Here is a 9,733-nt window from a genome sequence, read left to right on the forward strand (position 1 = left end):
AATATATAGCCATATTGTCAATGTATATATTGCTGTATATTGAAAAATATAAGCAATATAGTTTCACATATATGGTCATGTATAATGTAAAACATCGCATTATATTTTGCAGTATATTCGCATATTCAATTCAATTCAAGATTATTTGTATAGTGCTTTTACGTTACAAATCGTTGCAAAGCAACTTTACAGAAAAATAAGTTTCTACAATGCTGCTGTTCCAACCAAGCAAAATTAAATTTGTTTAACCCAAGCTAAAGAATAGTAATGTGCATTTGCATTATTTGAATGCTTGGCCAAAGAGGTGTTTTTTTAATCTAGATTTAAACAGAGAAAGTGTGTCTGAACCCCAAACATTATCAGGAAGGCTATCCCAGAGTTTGGGAGCCAAATGTGAAAAGCTCTACCTCCTTTAGTGGACCTTGCTATCCTAGGTACTATGAAAAGTCCAGCGTTTTGTGACCTTAGCGAGTGTGATGGATTGTAGCGTGGTAGAGGACTAGTTAGGTACGCAGGAGCTAAACCATTAAGGGCCTTTTAGGTAAGTAATAATATTTTTGTAACTGATACGGAACTTAATAGGTAGCCAGTGCAGAGACTGTAAAATTGGGGTAATATGATCATATTTTCTTGACCTGGTAAGGACTCTAGCTGCTGCATTTTGGACTACCTGTAGCTTGTTTATTGAGGATGCAGGACAACCACCTAACAGTGCATTACAATAGTCCAGTCTAGAGGTCATGAATGCATATATTTTTTGTTATGCTTTATAAGAGACTACAAAAACAAAACCAGTCCAAAGTACTGCAACTTTTGTGAGATGGTGTTAAAATAATAAAATAAAACATTGGAATAAAATATATATATATCATGACAGTATCAAAATAATACATATACAAATATATAATACAAAATAATACATTTTCTGACCAAAATTCCTGTGTACATGTGATGGACCCAAAACAAGTGAGTAGTATTTTCCATTAAGGAACTGACAGAAAGAGCAATTTACTTCATAAAGAGAATCAAAGCCAGGCTATGATGCAGTGATGTAAACCACAATACGTTCTGTTTCCTCTTCCACATGTATGTCTTTATTGTCCTCTTGTAAAGGACACTCTGTATACCCAAAGTCCCTTTCAAGGTACAATCTGAGGTATACCACAGGAGATAAATCCTGACATTGCAACCGCCTTGAAAGGTACTTTGAAATTAGTCCAGTGCAGGCTTCCTGTCTCAGAATGGAGGCGTACTGTAGGTTCAAATCTCACTTCTGAGAAGATCCTTTTAGAGCGATTAAACAAAAAGTCAAAACTCAAAAGAATGCAAACCAAAAGGCAGGCTCCACTGATAAGATGGCTCATCAAAAAAGCAGAATCAGTTTTAAGAATGTCTAAGTAGTCTAAGATTCAGACTCAAGGATTTACCAAATTTTCAGGACATGAGGTTTCTGGACTTTGATGGAGCTGTGGGTTCAAATCCCAGTCTTGACAGTAAGCTTTCAGAGTGACTAGATAAGAATGTAGGCTACATGTATACAAATGTATAAACTACATGCGACACAGTACCACAGTGTACGCTGATAGGACAGATCATCAAATAACTTGCATCAGGTGTCAGGATGACCAAGTGGTAGAAGATGCCAGACTCAAGGATTTCCAGGCTTTCAGGACATGAGGTTCCTGGTTTCTGAATGGAGAACTGTGGTGAAATCCCACTACTGGCAATTTAGAGTGACTACACAAGAATTGAAAGCTCAAGGAACGTAAATGCATTAAGTGCTATCATTGCCATTCCATACTGAAGGCTTCACTGATTGGATCAACATGTTAGGCACCAGACTCAAGGTGTTGCAACCTTCTCAGGTACTGTAATGAGCATTCTGGTCTCCGAAAGGAGGCGTGAGTTCAAACCCTGCTTGTGATAAAAAGGTTTTCAAGTAATCAAACAAAAATTCAAAACTTAATTTAAAAAAAAGTAAATGCATTAAGTGCTTTCATTTGCATTCTACACAGTGTCATATTGAAGGCTCCACTGAAGTGATCATTAAAAGCAAGCTGCTAAGTCTCAAAATAATTTATTTAGTAGCATTTTACATATTTGCATTGCCATAAGGCAGGCTCTACTGTTATGACTGATTAACAAGATAGCAGCATTAGGTGTCAGAATGGCAGAGTGCTACACTCAAGCACTTTCAGCCTTCTCAGGACATGAGGTTTTTGGTCTCTGAATGGAGGTATGAGTTCAAATCCCACTTCTGATGCCAAGTTACAGAGTCACTAGACAAAAACATGAAGCAAGTGTCATTTGCATACATGAAGGTTCCACTGAGGAGTGGTCATTAATTGCAGTCCGCTATAGTGTCAGAATAACAGTTTTAGAGCAACTTGACATTAAAACTTAAAGAATGTAAATGCATTAAGTGCTATCATTTGCATTCTACATAGAGTCACATTTCAGGCTCCATTGATATGAACATTACTGTACAATTGTTCAGAATGGCTACCAGACTCAAGAAGTTCCATTGTTCCCATATGGTCTCTGTTCTCTGTTTAAACTGCACTTCTGACAAGAATCTTTTGCAGTGACTAGAGAAAAAGACAAGAAAAAGTCAAAAGAATGTTTGAAAAGTAAGTTCTGTCATATAAACAAAATTAAAAAATGTGATTAATCAAGTTGCATCATTGCTTTACAAACTGCATGAAATGTTGACTTCATCAGTTCATTTTTCTTTTTTACTTTTAAGTACTTAAATAATACAATTAAATGTGGCTCATGTTTCAAGTAAATCAAGTAAATTTGCCTATGTACAGTACTTTGACTTTAATTAAGCAAAAAAATAAAAAATAAATACATAGTGTCCATACTTTAACTTCATTTCATTGTACTTTTTACGCTCATTTTAACAAACTGAAGCTGTTTCAAACACGTGCAGACATTTTGCTATTCAAAGTGGTATATACAGTATAAATTACATTTGACAGTCAAGTCCTTTGCTCAAGAGGGAAAAAAAATCCAGTGACTCAGTTATAAGATCAAGTTAATAAATCACCCTCTCTGAGGACGCAATCGAACACTTTTGAATTATTAGCCCAAATATTTAACCACTGAGTTAACTCATTAACTGTAAAATTGAATCCAAATGTGCAGAGTTTTTTATTTTTTTATGAGCTTGATCCATACTGATATCATGACTGTGTATTAGTGTTATATTTTATGTTGCTTAAACAGAAGAACACAGTGCTAGTTATGTTAAGGTCATGAGTTTGATTCCCAGTAATTGCATGAATTGCTAAAAACATATACTTTGAATGCAATGCATGTTGTATTGGATAAAAGTGTCTGCAAAATGCATAAATGTAAGTTTCACTCTCATTGTTTGCAGCTGCTTACCTATATTATTCAGCTGCATCTTGTTGCATGTTTGCAGACACGCAGCCAAGCTATATGGACAGAGACCGCAGTGCTTCTATGTAATTGAGAGCTGGTGGTGTTGCCAAGTGACAAGTTGAATGCAGGTTTTGCCAATGGATGCATTAGTGTTTAATTATTGTATTCATGCTAAGAATCGAATGAGCTACAAGCAGGTCTATAAACATGGATGAAGAAAACATAATTTCCCTTTCCTCTACATTTTGCTTTTCCATTATCTTCAACCATCCTTCTTATCTTATTCAAGTTTTTTGATCTACTTAGGCCTGCTCTTATGCCTACTCACATATCCGGATCTCTTTAATTAGCATCTCTTTCACATATAATATGTCCTTCAATCCCACACACGTTTTCATTATATCACATGTCTTTAACAAACAGAACAGTATATACCAGAAGTCTGACGTTAAAATAAGACATAATTTAATGCAGAACAGCATATATGGATGGCTGTATAAACCATTAACATGTTCACAAAAATGTTGCAAGATGTGCATAATTCTCTTGGCTCATAGTTTTATATTTTACACAACATAACATTTACACAAACTCCCTGTCTTATGTGTAATGCATCTCAGTCTGAAGGTAAGGTATTCTGAATCTCTGAAAAGGCTATTGAGCAAGAAAATGTAATTTGAGCTGTGATAATACTGAGCCTTGGAGAATATCCTTTTGTGACATTCACTCTTACACAACTGCGTGTGGTCGAGCACATGCTGTTCCCTGCTAAACACACACTTAAAAACATACACACACATACATAAACACACTCAAGCGCTCACAGATGCAGGCAAAGGTCTCTGTGTTTAGTCTACGCTCTGTGCTTTTGCTCATTAACTCCAGCATGGCTATAATATGGAACATATAAACCCAAGCACGACTACATGCTAATTATGGTTCGAAAGAACATGTTTGTTAGATTCAGTTAGTCATAACATTGCACTTTGCCTAGAGTTTAATAGAAACACTAGATGGACATGAGTCATAATAACTCAAGCAATTACTAGGAAGTCAGAAATGAATGGTAAAGAATATATGTATATATATATATATATTAGGGCTGTCATTTTAACACATTAATGAATTAGTTCTAGAATAAAAATAACGCGATTAAATTATTTTAACACAGTTAACGCACTGGCCCCGCCCCCAGACCTGTACATTATCACACATTTAATATAGTTTTAATATTCATTTAATATTCAATAACTCCATAAATGCAGTTATGCCCTAAAATTCAAGATATTGGTGCAAAAATGCCTCTGTATGTGTTTTTGTCTCATATTTATATCATACCATAAGCGATATCACACGAGTGCTGATTTTATCCCGAATATCATGAGTTTAAATGTGATTTTATACAGCAGTACAGTAAATAAGAAGTTGATATTGTGTTATATTTTAAACACAATAATATGGATTTGCTCAATATAGCAGAGAACATATTACTTTAAAGCCATAGCAGAACTGTTGCGTGTCTCTGAGAAACAGAGCAGTGTTTAGTTTCTGAATGAATCCGCGTTTTGAACGAATCGTGTGAATCAATGATTCAAAGGCCCATTCATAAAGAGAGCCGTTTACTTAATTCTTGAATGAATTGGACGATTTAAGTGAATCAATTTTTGATATGTACTTTCAATTGCTGGCAGATTTAGTTTCTTACTTAAAGTATAATTTAATAATAATAATAATGATAAAAATAAAAACATTAAAGGGATAGTTCACCCCCTAAAAATTAAATTCTGTCATCATTTACTCACCCTCATGTCAATTAAAACCTTTCTTCTGTGGAACATAAAAGAAGGTAGGCCTATTTTGAATACTGTTGGTAACAAAGCTCTTTTGGTTACCAGTGACTTTCATTGTATCAACAAAAAATACTGAGATGTTTCTCAAATGATCTTCTTTTATGTTCCACATAGTTTATGTTAGGCTGTAGCCTAAATGTTTATGTGAAATAACAATATCAATGACAGCTAAGTGTAGTGCAACATCTTACACAAACTCTGTTCATTTTATGTTGAATCAAATCAAATAGTTCTAAAGCTACAATTTGGAATGTCTACTTGATACTTTCTCATTTAACACAAAAATATTATCACATATATATATATACACACACACACACACACACACACTTTTTTGACTCAAGAATTTCTCTTTTAACTCCTGGGGAAAAACAGTAAACAACTTAATGATGGTTTAAGATGTTTTATAAATACTACAATAAAAATGTAAGAATAATAATGTTTTGTTTTATATGATTTTTGTATTTATATAATAATAATGCTGGCTAAGTTTAATAACAGTAAGACACTGAATGTGTGTGTGTGTGTGTGTGTGTACACATATATACACACATATATTATTAAGCTTTTTTTTTTCTGATGGAGCGTGTGCCGCTATAGTGCATGGAAACATGACGTAATGCAGTTAGGTAATTCCACATCCATGAAACGCTTGCGCTCTGATGCAATTGCCCTTTTTAGGAGACATTCGTCATTCAGATGATTACAATACTAGGCCAGTGAATGCCTGTTGCTGCACTGATTGAAAAGTGCATGGGTGGAACTGGAATATCAACATCTGAACCAGGATAAATCCATGGCAAACCATTTCATTTGGAGATATAACGCAAATGAACAAAACTGCATCTCTGGAGGCGATATCTCCAGCTCTATCAGGTGAGTAATTATGATTTAGATCAATTAATTTGCATGTTTTAACCATATATCTAACCATATGTAAGCTATGTAGAAACACAATATTTACCATATTTTCTAGTTTAATTTACCACATCTTTCTTTTGTTTCTCTCCTCTTTTCAGCCAGGTCGAGATGCAGATTTCCAAAAGCCCTTTTATCGCCACTGTCAATGCAGTCACATCGAGACAAGAGCTGCGCTGGATAATCGAGCCTGTGATGCCCAGTGAGAGTCTGGAGCAGACCAGAGAACCTACAGCAGCTCACAGAGAAAGCTTCAAAAGAAATGCACAGGTAAAATGCAACATATTATAACATTTTATTATTTCTGAATAGAGGCATAAAATAAACTCATAAAATACCACAAATAAATTATTACAACATACAAGACATGCTTGTCCTGAAAACAAAATGAAAATCTTCATTAGATGGTTTCTGCCTGAAAGGTGTGTTATACAGTGTGACAACTAGCCCCGCAACCACAGACGAGAACTTATTCACCTTCTTCAGGAGGTGAATAATAGGGCTGCACTGCCATTTTTATTTTCATATTGTGTTCAGGGTGGTGCACCTTTCTGATACATCTTGTTCGTCCAGTTTTAACTTGAGACTTCTGTAATTGTACAAAGAGTCTGTTAAGAATGACATATGAATAATGAATCACCCAAGTATTAACAACACATAAATTAACATTTCCATAAAGTTTCAATTTGAAAATCAAAACAAGAATTCCACTGCACAGTCACACTCTCAAAAACAAAAGTTGTTTATCGGCATCAGTGTTTCCATGAGCCTTCAAAGGAATAATTCATCCAAAAATGAAAATGAGCATTTACTCACCCTCAGGTCATCCAAGATGTAGATGAGTTTGTTTCTCCATCAGAACAGATTTGGGGAAATTTAGCATTACATCACTTGCTTACTGTTGGATCCTCTGTAGTGAATGGGTGCCGTCAGAATCAGAGTTCTTTAAGGAACCTGATCTTCTATGTTATTGCTATGAAAACCTCCTTTTGCACCCTTTATTTTTAAAAATGCAGTACACTCTGCTTCGGGGAATCTGTTACGTATTTACCAGCAGCACATGCTAATGGGATCCAGCTGTGAATTTGTTTTCAGGAGACTGAGCGCCTGCACATGGAGCAGATCGTGCTGCAGAGGTGAGCTGCCTGCAACAGGAGAAAGAGCAGCTGAAAATGCTTCTGGCATCCCATGCATCCATCTGCACACTGGCACAGGACAAATCTCATTCCTTGGAGAAGTCCCTGCCATCCAAAATTTCCATCACAATAAAACAGGAACCTCTGGATGACGTAAGTGGGTCTGGACTTTTGGTGCTCCAACAGACAGAGAACGATGAAGCATCAGCGCTTTTTATTTAATATCTTTAAAAAAAAACTTAATTACCACTACTAAAGAGACATTCTGTGTTCCACATCCAACTTTTCCTGTGATAAAAAACCCATTGCAATTGAGAGTGAAATCAATTCTGGTGCTCTGTTATAAGTATTTTGTGACCGTGTCTATTATAACTCTCTTTGAAATAGCAATGATATTTTTTAACAATAGTTGTAAATAAGTGGTGTTTTTGACTGTGGTACGTCTAATTCTAAATGCACTGACCTGATATGTTTAACAAATACATAAAAAGGGCTCGACAATAAGAAAAGATTGCCCTGCACATATTGAACATTATTGTGAAGTGTTAAATTAGTTAAATAAGTTACCAAAGTGATGTTATCTAGCTGGCTTTAAAGTTAATCATCTGGAATCACTTGGAAGCATCATTTAGAATTTTATGAAGAATAAATAAATACAAAGCAATTCATTTAAATGAATGAATAAATAAATACACTAAAATATCTCCTTTTGTGAAGGGTTTGGAAAACATGAGTAAATGATGATGCAGTTTCCATTTTTGGGTGAACTATCCGTTTAAGCAGTAAGCTTAAGAGTTACATGCAACAAGATACAACATGCCACATAGCCTGCAATAAAAGGAGGATATTTTGACATCTGCACAGGAGTGGCAAAGCTCAGGCATGCACGAAGAGCCCCCCTTCCCCATCCCGTTACAAAAGGAGGAGGATTTCCACTCTGCTGTAGGCATGAGTTCCTGTTTGGGAATCTGACTTTCAATTCACAGAGGCCTTTGCATTTGCTATTTAAAGGTCACAGGATATTGTAAAAAAATCCCTAAACTTTTAATAGCTTTCTTCAGGTGTGAAGTAGGAAAAATGGTGTTAGGTGTCCGGCGTTCACACAGAGAAGAAACCTTGACGCACATTTCCTTTTAAAAACAGATACAGCATGTTGCTCAAGCAGTAAGATGGATATCTACCACTATATATAGTATGTCACTTGGTAAGAAGGAAGAGAACTTCAGTATGAAATGTGTCTTGTAAACATGTCTTGTAAAAGTTATTGCATTTTTTTCATTGTTATGTTGATTATCTTTGATTTTTAAGATTAGTAATTTAAATTTAGAAGCAATGTAACAGAAATTAAATAGAAAAAAGCCCTGACTGAAACTTGGGCAAACTACCACACATCTATGATCTTTTATCTCAACGAAGGGATCAAGACAAAAGTGAAAGAAACGCAAGAAATGTTAACACACCGATTCCAAAGTAACTGGACCTTTGCCACAGTTAGAAATGCATGAAAGACATTTCATTAGATAACAAAACAAAAAGTTACATTTATGTACACACACACACACAAACACACACACACACACACACACACACACACACACACACAGATATATATATATATATATATAGTGATTAATCAGATACAATATAAAAGTATTTGTTTGCATAATATATGTGTTTGTTCTGTTTATATTTATTATATACACACATACAGTATATATATTGAAAATATTTACATGTATTTACGTCTGTATTTATATTCATATAATTTATATTATAAATAAATATATTTAATATATCAACAACATATTTTCTGAAATATTTACAAGCATTTGTGTGTGCATTTATATATACATAATAAATATATATAACACACACACATATACACACACACACACACACAATTTTGGAAGTGAAACTTTTCTGTACATGTGATGAGTCACAAAATAAAAGTGATTAATAGCCATTGCTGGTTAGAAACTTTACCATCCATGGAACATTTCAATTAGAAAAAAGTTTCCTCATACTGGAAAAGGGTTCTTTAGTTTTGATTATTAAAATGTTCTACAAAAATTGTTCTTTTAAGAACTGTTCCCTGGATGGTCCTTTAGGAAACATCTGTGGCACTTGTGTGAAAACATCCTATTTGGAAAAAAAAAAAAAAAAAAAAAAAAAAAAAAAAAAACGTCGTTTTTTTTTTTTGAAGTGTGTACTCTCAAGTGCACCTGTGTGAACTTGTGAGGAACCAACACACTTCCATTAAAAGCAAACACCTTAAAAGTAAATACAAAAAATGGCTAAGACGAGTGGGTATAAGTTCTGAGAAAAGATCTCTAATGTTTGTAAGTGTGTTGTTTCACTGAGTCGTTCCTTCAAAACTAAAATGCAATTTAAAATATATTAAAAACCAAAGAAAAGTTCACAAAAATCGTAGCCTCTAGC

Source organism: Cyprinus carpio, chromosome B20 (genome assembly GCF_018340385.1).
Source record: "Cyprinus carpio isolate SPL01 chromosome B20, ASM1834038v1, whole genome shotgun sequence".
NCBI lineage: Eukaryota > Metazoa > Chordata > Actinopteri > Cypriniformes > Cyprinidae > Cyprinus > Cyprinus carpio.